The following is a 21,753-nucleotide window of genomic DNA, read 5'->3' as shown; positions in this document are numbered from 1 at the left end:
CTCCCCTCTAGAACCCTCAGTTTGTTTCTCAGAGTCCATAGTTCTATTACTGCAGGGTGCTAAGTGCTAGAATAGAGGCAAGAAGGGGGAGGAATGATGACTGGTACAGCAATGGAAGGGCATCTTCATTTCAAGGAAACATCGATTGGAAGGGTGGAAGAGTGCTCTTCTACGTTAAGATGCTATGTGAAAATTCTTAAATCTGAGGATAAAAACTTTGATGAGAGCATTTGGATGAGAATAGAATCAGAAGAATTGGAGTAAGAGAAAGTGGACAATATAATAAAGAACTAGTATGGCAGTTGGCTCTAGTAATGTTGGGGGCCTTCAGCTACCTGGATAGCTTTTAGAAGTCTTATTCTGAGAGCAGAATATCTGGCAGTTAATTTACAATTTAAAAAAATCAGAGGGTACCTAATTTATGCTGAAATGTTACACATTTTGTTTGAAGAAAAAAAAATAATCAAAATGAAGACTAACGTTGAAAATAAGAGATAAACACTATAGCATCTCGGCATCTTTTAGATATAGCATATGTGTGTAAAGTCATGTTGTCATAATGTCTTGAAATCGCCATTTTTCACTCACTATCTTGTGTATAGCTTTCTATGTCAAGAAATAATGGGCAACCTCATCTTCAGTGACTCATCAAGTACTGCAGTATATGTAAGTACTATAAGTTCAGCCAGTACAGTATCACTTTTAATTGTTTCTAATCTTTCCCTATTATAAAGAATACTGTGATAAACCTTTTACAATTAAATCCCTAAAAATTTCCTTAAGGCATATTTTTAAAAAGGTCTTTAATGGGTAAAAGAATATTGGAATACATTATTCATTCATCTCAGTGGGCAGAGGCAGAAATAAAGCACAGTTGCTTGTTTGGATTTAATTTTGACCAAGAATAAAGAATTGGAAATTATTGGAATCCTAGGAGAAAGACTCCTATCATGTTTGAGCAGATTTATATCGTATAATTTAAGAAAGCAGTTTTCCAGAAATTCACATAAAAGGAAATGCAGTGTTTTGGCCTGAGTTGCTAAGGGGAAACCAAAACATGACCACAGAGAGCCTAGGAAATATTGCTTAACTTTGCCTGGGCCTTGGAGGTGATAAGGAGAGAGAGCTGAGGCAACTGGCCAAGATGTTCCAGTTTATTTATTTTTTAAATTTTTTAATTTTTTAAAAAGATTTTATGAATTTGTTAGAGTGAGAGCACAAGCAGGGGGAGCAGGAGAGGGAGAGGAAGAAGCAGGCTCTCCGCTGAGCAGGGAGCCCGATGTAGGGCTCGATCCCAGGACCCTGGGATCATGACCTGAGCCGAAGGCAGACGCTTAAGGACTGAGGCACCCAGGCGCCGCGGATGTGCCAGTTTAAACACTTACTGTTATCAGTAAATATTGAACACTACATGCTTATTCAGATGGCTCATACTGTTTGGTCAAATCTTTCTGCATCTTGTGATGCACCTTAAGAATTGTAATGTCAGTAGTTTTCTTTTTTTCCCAACGTATTATTGTGAAAAAATTTAAACATATTGCAAAATTCAATTTTATAATAAACACTTTTATACCAACCACTTAGATTCTACCTATAACATCATACTATGTTTCCTTATCACATATCTGTCCATTAATTCATCCTTTTCTCCATTCAGTATTAGTCTATCTTATTTTGGATGAATTTTAAAGAAAATTAGTAGCTTTGGGTCACCTGGGTGGCTCAGTCGGTTGAGCGTCTGCCTTTGGCTCAGGTCATGATTACAGGGTCCTGGGATCGAGCCCTGCATCAGGCTCCTTGCTCAGCGGGGAGCCTGCTTCTCCCTCTCCCCCGCTTGTGCTCTCTCACTCTCTCTCTCTCTCAAATAAATAAATAAAATCTTAAAAAAAGAAAAAGAAAATTAGTAGCTTCATTTTTGAAGTGAAATCTCCTGTATTAGCTTTCACTACTATTGAGGGAACTTTTAAGTTAATATCTCTAACTCTTCAATCTCCATTTTCACATTTTCAATTATTGGACATTTTTATCTGAGAATGTCTTGGTGTTTTGACATAGTGGTAATCCCTTTTTGAAATAAAATTTTAAAAATCTATTTTTTGAAGTAGAAGGTTCTACTTTTGTTCTTTTATATTGATCTTGATTTCAATAGTATTTTGTCTGCTTTGTCTTTGTAAAATATTTGTAGCTTCACACCATAATTATTAGATCTCTAGTTTGATTTTGGCTTTATTTCCAAGTTCTTTCCTGCTATCTGCCATTATTTTCAGAAAGTACATTCTAGTTTGCTGTGCCTGTCTTCAGATTTCATACAAGTGGCAACCTTTTTTAAGAACGAATTCTTATTGTTAGCATGTGTGTTAATTAGAACTTTTGTTTAGAAGTATTAATTAATTTGAGCTAGGTGAAAAAAGAAAAGGGGAATTTATTGTAAGAGTACAGGGGCACCAAAGAACCCAAGGGCAGGAATGGTGCTTGGCCTCAGGATGGAATCAGAACTAAAACCCAGAAAGCCATCAGGTTTCTTGCTAGCATCACTTCTTGCTAGTATCTGCTACATGTTTCGCTAAGCAGATAGCTTTTTCGGCTCTTCTGTCCGAATGGTAAAATATGGTAACCCCTCTCCTCCCGGATGTTCAGCCAGTAGGAGCAAGTAATTGACCATCTTGTTTCCAATAGCTGGGTCACATGTCTACATTGTTCTAATCAGCTATTGCCTAGAAAAGAGTGTGGTGATCTTAGTACAAAAATAGCTGCCCAGGGAGCTAAATGAACTGAACTTAACTCTGGTTATCCTACTTAGAAATATGTCACAGCCAGATCATCTGCTCATCTTTTTTGATGATTCCTTCCCCAGAATCTTGCTCCATGAGTTATCCTTTTGTTTTCCTCTTGGGTTATCAATCTTTTTTTCCTAGTTGATGATGATTTTTTAAAAATTAAATTATAATTAACATACAGTTTTAGGTATACAATATAATGATCCAATTCTATATATTACTCAGTGTGCATCAAGATAAGTATACTCTTAATCCCCATTATCTATTTCATCCATCCCTCTGCCCACCTCCCCTCTGCATCCACCAGTTAGTCCTTTGTATTTAAGAGTCTGTTTTTTTGGTCTCTTTTTTTCTTTGTTCATTTGTTTCTTAAATTCTACACATGAGCAAAATCATACGGTATTTGTCTTTCTTGACTGATTTATTTCACTTAGCCTTATACCTTCTTAGGTCCATCTGTGTTGCTGCAAATGGCAAGATCTCGTTCCTTTTTATGGCCGAGTAATAGTCCATTGTAATAATATCGCACACCTTCTTTATGCATTCATGTATGGATGGACACTTGGGTTACTTTCATGTCTTGACTATTGTAAATAATACTTCAGTAAACAAAGGTGCATATATCTTTTAGAATTAGTGTTTTTGTTTTCTTTGGGTTAGTACCCAGTAGTGGAATTACTGGATCATATCGAAATTCTATTTTTAATCTTTTGAGGAATGCTATACTGTTTTTCAAAGTGTGTGCTGCACCAGTTTGCATTCCCACCAACAGTGTACGAGTGTTCCTTTTCCTCTACATCCTCGTCAACACTTATTATTCCTTGGGTTTTGATTTTAGTCATTCTGACAGGTGTAAGGTGGTATCTCATTGTGGTTTTGATTTGCATTTCCCTGACGATTAGTGATGTGGAGCAACTTTTCATGTGTCTGTTGGCCATCTCTGTGTCTTCGTTGGAAAAATGTCTATTCAGGTCCACTGGCCATCTTTTAATTGGATTATTTGGGGGGGGTGTTGAGTTGTGTAAGTTCTTTATATATTTTGGATATTAATCCCTTGTTGGATATATCATTTGCAAATATCTTCTTCCATTCAGTAGGTTGCCTTTTTGTTTTCTTGATAGTTTCCTTTGCTGTGCAAAAGCTTTTTACTTTGGTGTAGTCCCAATATAGTTTAATTATGCTTTTGTGTCCTTTGCCTCAAAGAGATATACCTAGAAAAATGATTCGACAGCCAATGTCAACGAAATTACTGCCTGTGTTTTCTTCTAGGAGTTTTATGGTTTCAGGTCAGACATTTCGGTCTTTAATCTATTTTGCATTTATTTTTTGTGTGTGGTGTAATAAAGTGGTCCACATTCATTCTTTTGCAGGTAGCTGTTCGGTTTTCTCTGCACCATTGGTTGAGGAGACTGTCTTTTCTCCATTGTGTATTCTTGCCTCCTTTGTCATAGATTAATTAACCATATATGCGTGGGTTTATTTCTGGGATCTTTATTCTATTCTATTGATCTGTGTGTCTGTTTTTGTGCCAGTACCATAGTGTTTTGATTACTACAGCTTGTAGTATATCTTGCAATCTGGGATTGTTATACCCCCAGTTTTGTTCTTCTTTCTCAGGATTGCTTTGGCTATTTGGAGTCTTTTGTGGTTCCATACAGATTTTAGTATTATTTATTCTAGTTCTTTGAAAAATGTTGGTATTTTAATAGGGATTGCATTGAATCTGTAGATTGCTTTGGGTAACTGGACATTTAAAAAATATTGGATCTTCCAGTCCGTGAGCATGGAATATCTTTTCATTTGTTTGCATCATCTTCAGTTTTTTTCATCAGTGTTTTATGGTTTTAGGAGGGTTAAGTTTATTTCTAGGTATTTTATTCCTTTTGGTGTAATTGTAAATGGGCTTATTTGGTTATGTTTATTCCTGGGTATTTTATTCCTTTTGATGTAATTGTAAATGGGATTATTTTCCTAATTTCTTTTTTTGCTACTTCATTATTAGTGTGTAGAAATGCAGCAGGGGTGCCTGGGTGGCTCAGTTGGTTAAGCTTCTGCCTTTGGCTCAGGTCATGATCCTGGGGTCCTGGGATCGAGCCCCGCATCGGGCTCCCTGCTCAGCAGGGAGCCTGCTTCTCCCTCCCTCTGCTGCTCCCCCTGCTTACGCTCTCTCTCAAATAAATAAAATCTTAAAAAAAAAAGAAATGCAACAGATTTCTGTGTATTAATTTTGTATTCTGCGACTTGACTGAATTCATTTATTAGTTCTAATAGTTTTTTGGTGGAATCTTGAGGGTTTTCTATATATAGTAAAATGTCATCTACAAACACTGGAAGTTTTACTTCTTCCTTATCAGTGTAGATGCTTTTTATTTCTTTTTGTTGTGTCATTGCTCTGGCTGGGATTTCCAGTACTATGTTGAATAAAAGTGGTAAGAATGGACTAATTGTTCCTGATCTTAAAGGAAAAGCTCTCAGGTTTTCACCATTGAGGATGATGTTAGTTGTGGGTTTTTCATATATGGCCTTTATAATGTTGAGGTATATTCCCTCTAAATCTTGTTTATTGAGAGTGTTTATCATGACTGGATGTTGTATTTTGTCAGTTACTTTTTCCACATCTATTGAGATGATCATACGATTTTTATCCTTTCTCTTGTTAATGAGATATATCATGTTAATTGATTTGCAAATATTGGACCACCCTTGCATCCGTGGAATAAATCTCACTTGATCATGGTGAATGATTTTTAAAATGTATTGTTGGATTTGATTTGCTAATATTTTGTTGAGTATTTTTGCATTTGTGTTCATCAGAGATATTGGCCTCTTGTTTTCTTTTTTGGTAGTGTCTTTCTCTGGTTTTAGGGTAATGCTGGCCTTAGAAAATAAATTTGGAAGGTTTCCTTTTTCTTTTTAAGATTTATTTATTTTAGAGAGAGAGTGCACGTGAATGGGGGAGGGGCAAGAGAGAGAATCTCAAGCAGACTCCCTGCTGAGCACAGAGCCCAACGTGGGGCTCAGTCTCACGACCCAGAGATCATGACCTGACTAAATCAAGAGTTGGATGCTTAACCAGCTGGGACACCCAGGCCCCCCTCTTTTTCTGTATTTTTTTTTTTTTTTGAATAGTTTGAGAAGAATAGGTATTATGTCTTATTTAAATTTTTGGTAGAATTCACCTGTGAAGCCATCTGGTTTTGGGATTTTGTTTGTTGCAAGTTTTTTGATTATGCATTCAATTTCATTGCTAGTAATCATTCTCTTCAAAATTTCTATTTCTTTTTTTTTTGTAGTTTTATGGTTTTATTAACACAAATATGATGTGCACAATAAGCTGTCTATTCATTTTCTTCGCTGAGCAGCCTGGCATTGGGATTGGTGACTCTGCCAGCTGGGCTGCTCTTTCCACAATAGCTTTGTGGTTCTTGGAGGAGACATTGTGAGCAATCTCTGTACAGTAAGATTTGTTGCACATCAGCAGCACTTCAAGCTCCTTAATGTTGTGGACTAGGAACTTCTGGAAGCCACTGGGCAACATGTGTTTTGTTTTCTTGTTGCTCCCATAACCAATGTTGGGCATCAAGATCTGGCCCTTGAATCTTCTGTGCACCCTATTGTCAATGCCTCTGGGTTTCCACCAGTTACGCTTAATTTTTTTTTTTTTTTAAGATTTTATTTATTTGAGAGAGAGAATGAGATAGAGAGAGAGAGAGAGCATGAGACGGGGGAGGGTCAGAGGGAGAAGCAGACTCCCTGCCGAGCAGGGAGCCCGATGCGGGACTCGATCCAGGGACTCCAGGATCATGACCTGAGCCGAAGGCAGTCGTTTAACCAACTGAGCCACCCAGGCGCCCCCAGTTGCGCTTAATTTTGACATAGCAGTCTGGTGCCAGATGAACTTCTTGGTCCTCTTTCTAACAATCTTGGGCTTCACCAGAGGTCTGAGGACAGCTGTGATGCCCAGTAACAGATGGCTGCCGCCTCTGCAGGCAGCACCGAGGAAGAGAGCCTATTTCTTTCTAATTCAGTTTGGAAGATTGTATGTTTCTAGGAATTTATTCATATCTTCTGGGTTATCCAGTTTGTTGGCATATAATTTTTTATAATATTCTCTTATAATCCTTTGTATTTCTGTGGTGTTGGTTGTTATTCTTCAGTTCTGATTTTATTTGAGCGCTCTCTCTCTCTCTCTCTTTTAATGAGCCTGGCTGAAGATTTATCAATTTTGTTTATCTTTTCAAAGAACCAGATCCTGGTTTCTTTGATCTATTCTATTGCTTTTAAAATATCGATTTCATTTATTTCTATTCTAATCTTTATTATTTCCTTTTTTCTATTTGCTTTGGGCTTTGTTCTTTTTCTACCTCCTTTAGGTGTAAGGTTAGCTTATTTATTTGAGATTTTTCTTGTTTCTTGAGGTAGGCCTGTAACCCTCTAATCTTCCCTCTTAGAACAGCTTTTGCTGTATCCCAAAGACTTTGGACTGTTGTGTTTTCATTTTCATTGTCTCTGTGTATTTTTGATTTCCTCTTTGATTTCTTGGTTGACCCATTCATTGTTTAGTAGCGTGGTTTAGCCTCCATGTATTTGTATTCTTTCCATATTTTTTCTTGTGATTGGTTTCTAGTTTCATACCGTTGTGGTTGGAAAAGATGATTGATATGATTTCAGTCTTTTAAAATTTATCAAGACTTGTTTTGTGGCCTAACGTGATGTGTTCTGGAGAATGTTTCATGTGCACTTGAAAAGAATGTATATTCTGTTTTTGAATGGAATGTTCTGAATATATCTGTTAGGTCCATCTGGTCTAATGTGTTATTAAAGCATTTTCTTGATTTTCTGTTTGGATGATCTCTCCATTGATGTAAGTGGGGTGTTAAAGTCCCCTACTATTATCTTATTACTGTCAGTTTCTTCCTTTGTGTCTGTTAATAGTTGCTTTATGTATTTAGGTGCTTCCATGTTGGGTACATAGATATTTATAATTGTTATATTCCCTTGATGGATTCTTCCTTTTATTGTTATGTAGTGTTCTTTGTCTCTTGGTACAGTCTTTGTTTTAAAGTCTATTTTGTCTGATATTAATATTGCTACCTCAGCTTTCATTTGCTCCCATTTGCATGGTGAATGTTTTTTCCATCCCTTCACTTTTAATCTGCATGTGTGTTTAGTTCTGAAGTGAGTCTCTTATAGGTAGCAAGATGAGTCTTGCTTTTTTTTTTAATCCTGTGTTTTTTTTTTCAGTCACCCTGTGTCTTTTTTTTTTAATTTAAAAATTTTTTTAAATTCCAGTATAATTCACCCTATGTCTTTTTTTTTTTAAACTTTAAAAAAAATTCCCGTATAATTCACCCTATGTCTTTTGACTGGAGCCTTTAGTTTATTTACATTTAAAGTAATTATTAATAGGTATGTACTTACTGCCATTTTGTTAGTTGTCTTATGGTCGTTTTTGCAGTTCTTCTCTGTTCCTTTCTTCTTTTACTCTTCCCTTGCGGTTTGGTGGCTTTCTTTAGTGTTATGTTTGAATTCCTTTCTTGGGGTGCCTGGGTGACACAGTTGGTTAGGTGTCCGACTCTTGATTTCGGCTCAGATCGTGATCTTAGGGTTGTGGGATTGAGCCCCATGTTGGGCTCTGGACTGCTGAGCATGGAGACAGCTAGGAATTCTCTCTCTCCCTCTTCCTCTGCCCCTCCCCCGTGCGCAGGCTTGGGTGCACTCTCTCCCTCTGTGCTTCCTGGATCTGGACGTCTGTTTTCTAACCCAGATTAGGGAATTTTTCCTTCAAATAAGTTTTCTGCCCCCTTCTCTCTCTCCTCTCCTGAGATCCCTATAATGCAGATGTTATTACACTTGATGATGTGGCTGAGTTCCCTTAACCTAGTCTCAGTTTTTGTTATTCTTTTTCTTCCTTTTTGCTGTTCTGCTTAGTGGCTTTCCATTACCCTGTGTTCCAGATTGCTGATCTGTTCTTCTGCCTCCTCTAATCTGCTGTTGATTCCCTTTGTGTATTTTTTTTTAAGATTTTATTTATTTGACAGAGAGATAGTGAGAGCAGGAACTCAAGCGGGGGGTGGGAGAGGGAGAAGCAGGCTTCCCGCGGAGCAGGGACCCGATGTGGGGCTTGATCCCAGGACCCTGGGATAATGACCTGAGCCTAAGGCAGATGCTTAACGACTGAGCCACCCAGGCGCCCTCCCTTTGTGTATTTTTAATTTCAGTTATTTAGTTCTTCATCTTTGAATTCTTCATCAGGCATATAACTTATCTCCATTTCTTTTTTTTTTTTTTTTTTGGGCGTGGAGCCCAATGTGGGGCTTGAACTCACAACCCTGACATCAAGACCTGTGCTGAGATCAAGAGTTGGCCACTTAATTGAGCCACCGAGGCGCCCCTAACTTATCTCCATTTTATTTAGCTTTTTTGTTGTGGCTTTGTCCTGTTCTTTCGTGTGGGACACAGTCTCCTGTCTCATTTGTCTAATTCTCTGTGTTTGTTTCTATGTATTAGGAAAGTCAGCTACATCAATTGATCCAGAAAGTAGTGGCCTTATGAAGAAGAGATCCTGTGGTACCCTGCAGCTCAGTGGTCCTTGTTCGTCAGAACCAGGCGCTTCAGGGGTGTCTTCTATGTGGGTTCTGTGTGCCCTGTTGTTGTGGCTGAGCCACATTTGCCTTCAGTCCAGTGGCTGCAGTGGCCCACTTTGCCTGTTGTGGGTACACTGGGCAGGGTTTGGTCCTTGTATTGTTAAGGGGCCAGTGTGGGGGCCACTGGTTGTGGTTGGGTAGTGTCAGCAGTCAGACCAGGTGCCTGCCCTCAGCCTGTCTGCTGGAGCTGTATTCACACTGACCTGCAGGGTGCTCTCCCCACACTGTCGCCTGAAAGGCTTTCATTTGTGGGCAGGGCGGGCTGTCAGACCAGATGCTTTCTCCTAGTCTAGGACTAATCAGAAGGGCACGTTCTCTGCACTGCCAGCTATAAGGTTCGCTGCTGGGACTGCAGGCACACTGGTGTGTGGTTATATTGCCCTCTCGCTAGGGCAGGAGTCACTTTGAAGTGGCATTGGTCCTTGTTGGGGTTGCTTGCAGGGAGAGTCAGGGCAGGAGATGCTTTGGAGGCACACCTACTGAGTGGGTCGGGTTGGGTGGGGTGGATCCAAAGGAGAACATTTACAGAGTGCCTGGTACTAACAAGATAGGTAGAGAGTGTTCTTGCTGGTTCCTGCAAGTGTCAGGCTATCTAGGCTGGGTAGGGGGAGAGAAATGGTGCCCGCCAGCATTTTTGTTGTTGGAGAAGTCTCCTAAGGATCTCTCCAGTGCACTTCTGAGATTAGTGAATAAACCTTCAGTATATCCCGGCGCTTTTCAAACTGCTGCTTCTATGCTGTATCTTGCTAGATTATTTGTTATGCTGGCCCTTTAAGGGTGGGGACTATTTTTTAATCTCTCTCTGGGTGTCTCCCAGAGCTATGCCGGCTGTTTTTTTTTTTTAAAGTACCTAGAGTTAAGTCCTGCTTATTGCAAAAACTCCCTAAGTTAAGCCCCACTGGTTTTCAAAGCCAAATGTTATGGGGATTTGTCTTCCAAGGGCCTCCAAGCCTGGAGTGTTTAGGGTGGGTGTGATCTTTCCACTTCTCTGTGCTTGTGGTGTCCCTTCTGTTTGTGGTTAGTCTCTTGAGAGGGTTGGTGGGTTGGGAGGGAGGGGTGAGCAGGAGGGGTGGGTGTAGGGAGCAGAGTTTGGTTCCCAGTTATGTCTCTGACTCTCCTACCCTTTTTGATGTGGAAAGTCTGTTCTGACAGTCTTTGGGTGGTTTTCAGAGTTAGCTGCACTTGTGTAGCTGTTACCTTAGTGTGTCTTTGGGACAAGGTGAGCTTAGGATCCTCCTACTTAGCCATTTTCCCAGAACCTCAGCAGTCTTTTTTTCTTTGTTGATTTTTCCTGTTTCTTAAAAGCACACTCAGATAATTTATTGAGATTGTTTTCAGCCTATATCATTCTTTTGAAGCAGCCCTTTTAAAAGCCATCAGTAACCTAATTATAAAATCCTTAGTCATTTTCTTGACCAGTTCCCAATACCTGGTACCTAATATCTCTTTCCTTAGCTCCCATGTTGTTACACTGTCTTGGTTTTCTTCCTACCCTTCTGGCCATGATTTTGCTGACTTTTCTTCCTTCTGCTTCCTAAAGGATTTCCTTGAGATTAATTTTTTAGTCCTTTTTTTTTTTAAACATTTCTTTCTTAATAACCTCATCTACTGAGACTGTATTAGCTTTTACCACTATTAGGAGGAACTTTAAGTTAATATTTCTAACTGTCAGGTTCCATTTTCACATTTTTAATTATTGTACATTTCTGTCTGACTGTCTTGCTGAATTCTCCAACCTAGTATGCATGTGTAAGGTCGTTATTTTAGCTTTCAATCCTAGTACTCCACTATTTCTATTTATTTCTCCTGTTATTTAGATGCCTTTCAAGGCCAGTGTCTCGGTTATAAGGCCTTGCTGAGCTCCATTTCCTCTCTCTTATCCAGGCTGTTGACAGATCAGATAGATTCTATCTATTAGTTGTGATTGTCAAGACACTTTTGTTTTTCTCCCATTGACACCAACCTAGATGCAATCTTAACTGTCTCACATCTACTCTGGATCTTCCTTTATTTTTCCCCTTCAAATGATTCTCCATTCCATTACCAGACCAATCTTTGTTCAGAGAAAGTGTGAGTAATTGTTACCTGCTAGTGCTGTGCTACATTCTAACATTGCAAAATTTATTAACAGCCCAGTAGAGATATATAGACAGATATGTAGAAGATATGACATAGTAAATGCTATAATCAGTGTAATACAGAGGGAGCCATAAATTCTTCCTGAGGAAGATAGGAAAGGCTTTATAGGAAAAGTAACTTTTGGACTGGTTCTTGATGGATACAAAGGAGTTTTCTAGAGGGAGAAGGGCATTTCAGACGAGGGATGTATATATATATGTATGTAAGTACAAGAACAGGCAGACATAAAAGGTCATGGTGTGTATAAGGACATGTGATAACTTTCAGTGTGGCTGGAAGAATAGTTGTTAAGGAAGGTAAAAATGTAGCTTGGAGCCAGATTGCAAAAGCCATTGTATGCTATGTTAAAGAATTGGAATTTCATCCACATTGGAGAGTAGCAAAATTTTAAAGCAGGTACTGTTAGATTTTTACTTTTAGTGGCAGTGTGAAACATAGAAAATACTGTTTTGATCCTATTGCTCCCTATTAATTATTGAAGTAATAAAGCTTAATCCCTTAATTTGGCATTCAAAGTTCTGCTATTCTCCATGACTTTCTTGCATATGCTCTATGCTTCAGCCAGTTTGGGCTATTTACTAGCATGGGAAAGTCCTTGTGCTTTTTTGCTTCTGCTTGATTATTGAATTTTCCAAAGCAACTGGAAGTGAAGCCTTCTCCTCTCAGCTAAATGAATGCTATATTCTCTGAGCTTTTGAATCAATGAGTACATTGAAATCATAGTTTGGTAATTAAGAAGTGTTGCAGCCAGAAGACCAAGATTTAAATCCTAGTTGTGTCATGTACTGTTTGTGACTCTGGACAAGCTACTGACTCTTTCTAAACCTTTCTTATGTTTTATTTTTTTATTTTTTGAAGATTTTATTTACTTGAGAGAGTGCGCAAGCAAGAGAAAGAGCATGAGCAGGGAGGAAGGGCAGAGGGAGAGGGAGAAGCAGACTCCCTGCTGAGCAGGGAGCCCGATGCAGGGCTTGATCCCAGGACCCCAGGATCATGACCTGAGCCGAAGGCAGACACTTAATTGACTGAACCACCCAGGTGCCCCCTTTCTTATGTTTTAAATAGGAATAGTAAAATCTATATCATAAATCTCACATACATTAATATGAAAAAGAAATGAGGTAATGATTATATAACCCATAGCTTTACAGTATTATGCACTATTACTACTATTGCAGTATACTGTATAGAAAGAGTAAGAAGAATCTGGTGCTGAAATAATGTTTGAAGATGAAAGCATAGGCAGTGGCAACCATGGCATTTTAATATCAAGAACAGATTTCTAATGAATACCACCTTATGTGTTAGGAAGAAAAGGAAGAACCCAAAGAGTAAGGAGAATTAACAATTTCTTGTACTGCATGGTGTGCTGATTGTCAGTATGATGCACACAGTGGTCACCATTGTGCTTCTTGTCGTTTGCAACTCTTCTTTGTGGCTCTTAGGAGTTGTGGCCCGCTACTGCCTCTACTTGGTGTGTGGCCTTGGTGAACACATAAACTGGAACTTTGAAATTTGAAATTGCTAAAGGCAAGTTATTTGATAAACCATTGTCTTAATTTTTATAACCCTTTTAACATGTATAAACTAGGAGAATTTCCATTAACAAACAGGTTGACTTCCTGAAATTTGGGTCAGAAAGTATTATCTCTGTATAGCCTTCATTCCCCCTTACAGGATAATCCTTTGTAAAATTGGGGTATAGACCTGTCTGCTTCCTCGGTCACATAACCGAATCTCCATTTCCTGTTACTGCCTTTCCCCTGTCTTTCACATGGTGAGTGCCCTCACTTTGCCCTCTTGTTTTGTTGCAGAATTCTCCTTAGGTCTATCCTCTCCTATAGTGCAGTGAATTTAAAGTTGTTCCCTTCTCCCCCACTGGTCACACTCCCTTCTGATTTTGATAAGAGTTTGGGTAAGAGTTAACTTGATAAACCATTTACATTAAGGCTTTGTATTCCTTTGTGGTTATTCAACAGTTGAGGCTTCTGCTCTCACCTTTTCCTCATTCCTTAAGGCAGTGCTTACACAATTATGGTCTGTGGATGGCTAGCATCAGAATTTTCTGGCAGTGTTTGTTTAAAATGTTTATATTCTGAGACCCCACTTTCAGAGATTCTAATTATTGGCTAGGTCTAGAGTGACATCCAGAATTCTGCTTTTAAAATGAGTACCCAGGGGGCGCCTGGGTGGCTCAGTCGTTAAGCGTCTGCCTTCGGCTCAGGTCATGATCCCAGAGTCCTGGGATGGAGCCCCGCATCGGGCTCCCTGCTCCGCGGGAAGCCTGCTTCTCTTCTCCCTCTCCCACTCCCCCTGCTTGTGTTCCCTCTCTCACTGTGTCTCTCTTTCTGTCAAATAAATAAATAAAATCTTAAAAAAAAAAAAAATGAATACCCAGTGATTTTTATACCCCAGGATGTTTGGGAACCTCTATTGTGATTGTGATTGGGTCATGATTGTAATATTTCTTTTTTTCTCCCTCCAAACTTTGTGGGGTTCATTTTTTTTCTGTGGGTTTGCCAGAAGCAAAGGTAACAATTCCAGCTACCTGTCTTTTAAAGTAGAAGGGGCTGCTGCTTACTATTTTAGTAAATAGAAAAACGCCACTTGTTACAAGCAAGAATACTATGGATATCAAGCAGGTATGGAGTTTAGTCTTGGCTTTTTTAGGGTCTTGTCAAGATTATTGGGTTGTACCCTGAGAAAGGGAACTCAAAGGCTTGGTTTCTGTTATAAAATGGCATATGGACTTTTGGAGACATTCATATTTTCTTTGTTGTTTGCAGAAATGTAAGACTGTACCAGAAATGTTTTTGGTCACTTACAGATTGGTCAGTATAATAAGATTGCGTTATTTTTCTTATTTCAATTACTGGCAAGCAGAGAGGGAGCAGTTAAAGTGAATTGGCATTTTCCCAGCTGGTGGTAGACAAAGTCTGGAATTCACTGCCTAAATTGCCATATTGGTTAGATTACAAGTGGACAGTGGAGGGAATAAAACATGAAATTTAAAGTATAGATTAGGGAGCTCACATGGTCAAGGGAAGGATATATCCTTTCTCTTTGTCTTTTGCCAAGACAACTCCCAGATACTGATTAGGACTGTTTCCTCACTACATAGACCCAGATATGAAGGTAAAGAACAGGATAGTTGTGTCTTTCCAGGCCTTTGGAATGGCAGATACCAGGCTTGTGTGAGTACATGCTTATGTAACATGCCTGCCCTAGCACAAAATATTTGGAATGTATACTGCTACTCGTATGAATGACTAACGGTCTATATTTCTATTTTCAAAGAGATTATTCAAACAATAATGACTTTCCAGTTGGTAGAATTTGGTGTGTGTAAGAAAAGTTTGGGGGGTAAGGGAAGACATCCTAGGAGCCTGCGGGGAGTAGTTAGTACCAGATTATTCTGCCAAGGGGTAAAGCTGGCCTTGCCTTATTTTCCCCAGTCTCCCCTTCTTTCACTGTTTCTTTGTGCCTCTGTCTATAAGATTTTTTCCCCCATAGCTATCTATTCTTTTTCCTTTCATTCATTGATTCATAGCAAGTATAATAGGATTTTGACTTTGGGGACACAATTTTTGACCCTTGAATTCAGGTTTTAAAAAGTTTCTTCAGTGAAGTGCCAGTTTCTTGTAACCTAAAAAGTTGAATCTAGGAAATTAAATATATATTTGACTTGCTGACTATTTGAAGCTGATTCATTATGAATGGATTTCTATTATTTAAAAAAAATTTGTGGGGATTGCTAAGAAATCCAACAGTGGGTTTTATAACAAACCATCATGGAATATCTATGTATATGTGAAAGAAAGAATTGTTTTTTTGGAACAGAGAGAAACTGCACTGAGATTCAAGGGCTGAGCAGCATATTTGCTTCAGGTGCAGAGTTGTGGTAATCATAATTTTTTAGTTCATTGCATTTGCATAATAACATAATATTAATAAAACGCTAATAAAATGGCATAATACTATTTAGTCAAATTAAAAATACACCCAGAAAGTAACGTATTTTACTTTAAACACATGCACATATGTTCAAGAACATTAATGAATGTCCATGGAAGGGGGCAGATAGGATTAGGAATCAGAGATGGAGGAAAATAAAAATAAAAAATAAGAGAGGCCTCACATTTGTTCATTGACAAATGCCATGAACTAAAAACAAAAAAAAATAGTATTATGCTACAGATCTTACTGTTTTCTCCTTTTATGTTTGCCACTGTTTAAAAAATCTTTTCATGTTTCTGTATATATATCTGTCTTCCTCACTGCTTTTGGTTGCTGCATATTATTTCACCGAATTTGCTTAACACTTATCCATTCCTCTAGTGATGCCTCTAGCTACTCTGACGAATAATGCTCCAGGGAATAGTCCCTTATGGAACTGTGTGTGAATTCCTCCTGAATATATGCCGGGGAGTTGTATAGCTGGGTCATAGAAATGGCATTACCTATGAAAACTTAGCACATAATTGTTCTGTGGAGTAGTTTACCAGTAATGCATTTGGATTCCTCTTCTCCATGTTCTTGCTAACAACTTTCTCTGTCATAGATCTTATATTTAATCCATTTTACACTATCACTCTGGAAGAAATCAGAAAGTTGATTAATAATTTATTACATGGAAGGGCCAAATTTTTATTATGGCAACTAGGGATTTAAAACTTATAATGGGGATTTTGAGGGAAGATTGAAATTCATGTTGAAGTTTAAAGTGTTGCATGATCCTGTACAGGTTTTGCAAGGAGAAGGTAGGTACACAGTTTAGAGGGCAGGGATATTATCTTGTTGAACTGTCCAGCAACCTGATCTTGTCAGGGCCCTGGAGTCCATCATATTTAGGTAGTCTGACTTGTGTAAACTATTCTCATTAGTGACCAAAGTTAATTAGAATGTCAGTGGACTAATTCATGGCGAAAAAACACAATTCTCAAACCTCCTGGCCATTTCAATTGGCCACTTTTTCTTGGGGGAAAATAAAGTGTAATTAGAAGAGTTCTTGGTAAGTTTTATATCCGGGCAAGAGGAAGTATTCTGTGATTCAGATGTTTGATGGTATCAAGCTATCAAAGGCCGATGACATCTATTCTTTTTTTTTTTTTAAAGATTTTATTTATTTATTTGAGACAGAGAGAATGAGAGAGACAGAGAGCACATGAGAGGGGGGAGGGTCAGAGGGAGGAGCAGACTCCCTGCAGAGCAGGGAGCCCGATGCGGGACTCGATCCAGGGACTCCAGGATCATGACCTGAGCCGAAGGCAGTCGCTTAACCAACTGAGCCACCCAGGCGCCCCCCGATGACATCTATTCTAAGTCAAATGTTTTAACAGTCTTGGTACCCTGATATTTGTAGCAGTGTTAAGTGATGATAATTTATCCATGTCTTTTATTTGTTTCTTTATTTAAGTAGGCTCCACGCCCAGTGAGGAGCCTAGGGTGGAGCCCAATGTGGGGCTTGAACTCACCCTGAGATCAAGACCTGAGCTGAGATCTAGAGTCAGAAGCTTAACCAACTGAACCACCGAGTTGCCTCCATATCTTTTTTAAAAAAATTTTTTCTATTCTTTTTTTGTAAAGGGGCTTTCTCTTATAGTATACATAAATTATTGTACTTATAATTAAGCTGCTTAGGTTAACAAAAGGAAATTAGTTGCACTGTTAGGTTGAGGAAGTAAGCATTGTAAATAGTTTCATATAGTTTTTCTATTGAGTTTTTAGAAGTAATTTTGTAGGGACGCCTGGGTGGCTCAGTCGGTTAAGCGTCTGCGTTCGGCTCAGGTCATGATCCCACAGTCCTGGGATTGAGTCCCATGTTGGGCTCCTTGCTCAGCGGGGAGTCTGCTTCTCCCTCTGCCTGCCACTCCACCTGCTTGTGCTCGCGCCTGCACTCTCTCTCTCTGACAGAATAAATAAAATCTTAAAAAAAAAAAAAATTTTGTAGGACCTGTAGACTAGATATGATATTAAATTTATTTTAAAATGTATACATTTTAAATTAAGTTTAGAATTAGTATTCTATAGTTTTCTCCCCTCATTAGCCCCTTATATTTCTCATGGTAACTCAGCTTCAATTTTTTTTTTTTAATAAAAGAAGTTAGTAGGATTATTATTTCAATTATAGGAATTTTTTTGTAGCAGATCTTTTTAGGGATATATTTGTTTTATTGATAAAATCTTGGTATCTTTCTCAACACTTTTTTACTTCACTTTCATGATTTCCTTTAGGTTTTCTGGGTCTTGAGGTAATTAAGCACACAACCTGATAATAAGGATTTTTTATTTATATATATTGTATTACATATGGGATTAATTTGAATTTATCTGATACTGAGCCTGGTTAGTTAGAATCCAGCATTGAACTTGGTTTTGGCTCACATCATGATCTCAGGGTTGTGAGATCAAGCCCTGCAGTAGACTCCATGCTGGGTGGGGAGTCTGCTGGAGATTCTCTCAACCCCCTGCCCTCTGCCCCTCCCCCCCCATGTGCACTTGAGCTCGCTCGCTCTCAAATAAATAAATCTTAAAAAAAAAAAAAAATCTAGCATTGAGGCTTAAGTTTTGTACTTCAGTTTTTATTTTCTAAAATCTCTGAGATCATAATATCTTTTTCTTATTGTTTAAACTGGAAAAGATAGATAAAAATTTGGTTTTCATCTGAACTAAGTAGTGGAGTATCTTTTATTAGAATTTTGATTATTGGAATTATATTGGAAAAGAATTTTTGTTATCACTTAGTTGAATTTTTTATTGCTAAGCCAAAATAAAATCAGGTTAAAGCATATTTTCCTTTTCCATATTTTCTAATGAAAAAATATGATTGAAATAGTAATGGTAGAAACTGTGCATTCATATCAGGATGCTTGCAATTTATTATTATTTTTAGAGGAGGAGTAGTCTATGTATATGCAGAGACTTAAAAGTGAGTATCTCCCATTTTTAAGAAAGGGTCTCTGGGTTTCATAATAATAATGTTAGATCTAAATATTTCAGTTAAAGATTGTGCAAACAACAGCTCGGGGAAAAATGCAGAGTACTGAATATGTATATCATGGGAGAATACTGCCACCTTGTGTATACATGATGCTATGTTATGTCTCCGTTTTCTTTTGTTACGCCAGCTAATACAAAGTGCTTCTTTACCATTTGATACTATGGTTAGATAAGTAAATGTGTAAAACATTTGTTTTATTTTTTTCACTTTTCATGTAGTAAAATCAATCCAGTTTTCTTTTTTCTTGGCAGGAGGAGGGGTCTTGTATTTTGAAGACATTAAATTTGGTGTAGTTAGCTCTAAGAATTGGAAAGTCTGAGGGATCAGTCTGGTTAATTGATCTCTGGGGTTAGTAGAAAATTGAATCATTTTATTTGAATCTTATGGAATGTTGATGATTCTTTGATCATTCTTCATTTTAGTGCTTGCCATGCTTTGGGATAATTATTCTGAATGCCGGCATTCATTATACTGTAGATAAAGAAAGTAAGGGCATTGGCCCTACCGACACAACCATAGTCCTTGATTTTTAAATGTCAAGTGCAGAAGAAGGACTTTAATAATAAATGGAATAGTGCTTTGAAAAATATTGCTGTGATGAAAGAAGGGTTCTTTTAAATCATTTTGATTACTTGAGGGCATGACTTAGTGGGTTTTGGATATTACCTCTCCCAAGACTGGGGGTTCACTTTCTGATGCTCACAACTAGCTTAGCTGTGTAATCATGAGTGCTTCTCTGGGCATAAGTTTCTTCATCTGAAAAATGAGCAGTTGAACTGGGTGATTTCTAAGGATCTTTTTAGCTTTAGAATTCTATGACTGTAAAGTTTTATTATTAACTTTTAAAATGTTAATGCTATAATGCCCTTCAGGGTACTCATTATATTCTTCTGTATAAGAAGTTATTTTGGAAGCTTAATCACATAGTTGTGTTTAAGTGTCAGGAAATATATTAGTAATTTGAGGGTTATACCTTAGTACAAAGTTTAATACTAGAAACCTAGGAAATTTGCCTACTTTTTATATAATATGTGGGGTACTTGAAGATATCAGAAGATTGATTTTGGGGTAACCTAGATTTTAAATATATACTATTTTCAGCAACATAATACTGTTGGCAGGGCACAAATGGATTACAAATGTCTACATTTCAACTTCTGGGAAGGCTCCATAAGTTGGTATAAATATGGTAATGGTATATAAACAGTAATGGTTTAAATATCATAGGCAGAATTTTCTAGTTGAGATGAAAAGAGAGAAAAAGTACCTTTAGCCTATAGTTGAAAACTTGGGAATTCTTTAGACTGTTACCCAACTGAAAATTTAAGGCTAGTGATTCTTCAGAATGTAAATTTCTTCATTTTTTTTTTTTTTTAAGGATTTTATTTATTTATTTGACAGAGACAGAGACAGCGAGAGCAGGAACACAAGCAGGGGGAGTGGGAGAGGGAGAAGCAGGCCTCCCGCCGAGCAGGGAGCCCGATGTGGGACTCGATCCCAGGACCCTGGGATCATGACCTGAGCCGAAGGCAGTCGCTTAACCAACTGAGCCACCCAGGCACCCTAAATTTCTTCATTTTTGAGTGCACAGCAGCAGATATTTCCTGCTTCCCTTGATTTATTTTTCTTGTGCAGTGCTAAGAGTGAACACATGTAATCAGGTTTCACTTTTTACTTTGAGGCCATATGGGAATAATTTTTTTTTAAATTCTAAACATATTAAGGAAAATGATTCTCATTGTTAAGCTATGTAAACATACCAAATTCAACATCTGTACTGAAATAATTTCCCAGTGCCTAGTGATTGTAATACCAAAGCAAAATGACTATGTTGGTATTTTTGCATTTATTTTGTGTGACACCAAACTTTGTTTTATAGAGTACAGACTTCATGACAAATGTTTAAATCCACTAATAAAATGCATTTCACAAATAATTTATGCCATATTATAAAACATTAAGTAAAATGTTAATTAAAATGTATGTATCATCCTCATGTAAATTATTATGGAAATACAAAATATTAAGTAAATTATACTTCATAAAAGTGAAGAGAATTAATTATGAAAAAAGTGAAGCAGATGATAAGTTAATTGGTTTTTAGAAAATGTAATCTTAAGAAAATGGGAAGTCAGTGGTGACATTAGCCATGAGGTTTTTCTGTAGAGATTTTTCCAAAAGCTCTCTTCCAGAATCTCCCTCTACAATGAGGTAGGAATGTGAAATCAGAAGAAAACGTTGGGTGAGAGTTCATAACAGGCTCATTTACAAATCCAATCTCTGGATTGATACTCTTGAGATATTTTTGAACAGTTTGTTTTTGTTTAAGGACTAGAGTTTTTATTGATAGCAAACTAGTTTTAAAGAGAGCATGCCTAGTTTCTTTTTTTCAGTTTTATGTATAGGTAGTGACCAGTTAACAACCTATACTTGGTTCAGTTGTGCTGTGTTAGTGTTCTACTTGTTTGAAAAGTCTTTGATTTGGATGAAGAATTATGATTGTAGTAAAAAATTTGCTTGTCAGTTGACATATTGTTCTTCCTTGGGAATTACGGAGAATTAGAATGCTTTCTAAGGAGTGCATCTTTGTTTATTTTGACATTTTTAAAAATTGAGATATACTTGACATGTAATTAATTTTAGGTGTACAATATAATGATTCAAGATTTGTATATATTGTGAAAAGATCACCACAATAAGTCTAGTTAACATCCATCACCACAAATATTTACAGATTTTTTTCTTGTGATATATTTTGAAATTTTTATGCAGCAAATGAGTTTCTGTATAGAGAAGAAGTTTTCCTCAAGTATTTTCATCATAGATTGCATAATGGAATTTGCAATAAAATTTGTTGCCCAGATATACTAGGGGACCATGCTAAAACATGTAATAAATGTTGGTAGAATACTTCAGTGTGGTTGCTTATTGTGTTCTACACAGGCCTAGACCTATCTATTCTTATGTAATATTCAAAATTAAAGAGTCTTTTTTTTTTTTTTAAGATTTTGTTTACTTATTTGTCAGAGCAAGACAGAGAGAGAGCACAAGCTGGGGGAGCCGCTGTCAGAGGGAGAAGCAGGCCCCCCGCTGAGCAGGGAGCCCGATGTGGGATTCAGTCCCAGGACCCTGGGATCATGACCTGAGCTGAAGGCAAATGTTTAACCTACTGAGCCACCCAGGCATCCCA

The 21,753-nt window shown here is 37.7% G+C and overlaps 1 protein-coding gene across 1 annotated transcript in view; it reads left to right on the top strand.

Moving 5' to 3' along the window:
• AGPS (alkylglycerone phosphate synthase) overlaps positions 1 to 21,753 on the top strand; it is a 144,570-nt gene that overhangs the window by 9,178 nt on the left and 113,639 nt on the right. The gene's annotated exons all lie outside the window — the stretch shown is intronic.

This window comes from Leptonychotes weddellii, chromosome 3, assembly GCF_054177405.1.
Source record: "Leptonychotes weddellii isolate Sample4059 chromosome 3, ASM5417740v2, whole genome shotgun sequence".
NCBI classification, from domain to species: Eukaryota; Metazoa; Chordata; class Mammalia; order Carnivora; family Phocidae; genus Leptonychotes; species Leptonychotes weddellii.
Note: the sequence above shows the minus strand (reverse complement) of the source record. Positions and strands in the feature narration are given on the sequence as shown.